The sequence below is a fragment of the Crocodylus porosus genome, unplaced genomic scaffold (genome assembly GCF_001723895.1).
Source record: "Crocodylus porosus isolate Cpor-Errol unplaced genomic scaffold, CroPor_comp1, whole genome shotgun sequence".
Lineage (NCBI taxonomy): Eukaryota > Metazoa > Chordata > Crocodylia > Crocodylidae > Crocodylus > Crocodylus porosus.
The window spans coordinates 90,038,435-90,039,528 of record NW_017728918.1 but is presented as its reverse complement, the minus strand read 5'-3'; the positions used below and the strand labels follow the sequence as shown (position 1 = coordinate 90,039,528).

The following is a 1,094-nucleotide window of genomic DNA, read 5'->3' as shown; positions in this document are numbered from 1 at the left end:
GGGGGGATGGGGCCAAGCAGGGCAGGGATTGGGCGGTCTGGGGGGGCAGGCGGAGGGTCCGGGCAGGAAAGGGATCGGGGTCTTGCGGGGGCAGGCAGGGGCTGGGGATGGGCAGAAAAGGGATCGGGGGCCTTGGGGAGTTTAGGCAGGGGCTGGGAGAGTGGGTGGGGCCAGTGGGGTCCCCCCGATAATCCTCTCCCCCTTACTTACTGGCACTGGAGCCCTGGTGCTGTAGCACACTGCCTGTGCTTCAGCGCCAGGGTGAGGGCCAACCACAGAGACGCTCTGGCAGCCAGAGCATCTCTGTGGAGGACCCAGGCTCCAGTTGCCTCAGGACATGGTCTGGCACCGTGCCCTGCCCCAATTTTCTTAACTCTGTTTTTTTTAGTCCCCTGGATATCCAGGGGTCTAATTTTCTCCCTGTGCTGCAAATTTGCAGCACAGGGAACATTTTTTTATTCCCGTATGTGCCTCTTTTCCCATCTCAGAGGGGTTTGAGACGGGGTAAGAGGCAGATGTGCGCTCATCTGGACACACCCATAGAGACCAATTTTCATCATTTACTAAAGTTTGAGGTTCTGGATGAGCAGGAAAGAGAGGGTGAGTGAGCTGAAATTAGGCTGTATCCCTGCTCTGTGCAACCATAACACCAGAAAAATCTTTTTTTTCTCCCTTCAGTCTGCTTTCCCAAAAACAAGGTGCATGTCTTATTTGGGGGAGTATGATATACAAGAAAATAAGGCTTGGGGGTTTTTTTGCTTTTATACATCTTTACATAGATATTTTCAATAAGGTGAATGACTTTATTGAAGTTGTCTGCTCAGTGATTCTATGTTAGATCTTTCAATAATCACGAGATTAAGCAGTAGTTCACTCGGTAGAGATTGTTTAACTTGTTGACTATAAATGGCTGTGACCATTTCTGGAATGGCAATAAAAGGAACGCTTTTTGCACTATTGTTTAGAGAAGTCCCCTCGGGCCCCGGGGGAGGCACAACTGGGCCACGGGTTAGCGAGGATTTAGTTAGGGAGCTTCTGGAGGGGTTGGACGTATTCAAGTCAGCCGGCCCGGATGATCTCCACCCTAGAGTTCT

The 1,094-nt window shown here is 51.1% G+C and overlaps 1 long non-coding RNA gene across 1 annotated transcript in view; it reads left to right on the top strand.

The window, feature by feature from the left end:
• Positions 1-1,094, top strand: part of LOC109311949 — a 12,642-nt gene that overhangs the window by 3,621 nt on the left and 7,927 nt on the right. The window contains exon 2 of the long non-coding RNA XR_002101666.1: positions 600-604. This is a non-coding gene — a long non-coding RNA (uncharacterized LOC109311949). The remainder of the gene's footprint in view (positions 1-599; positions 605-1,094) is intronic.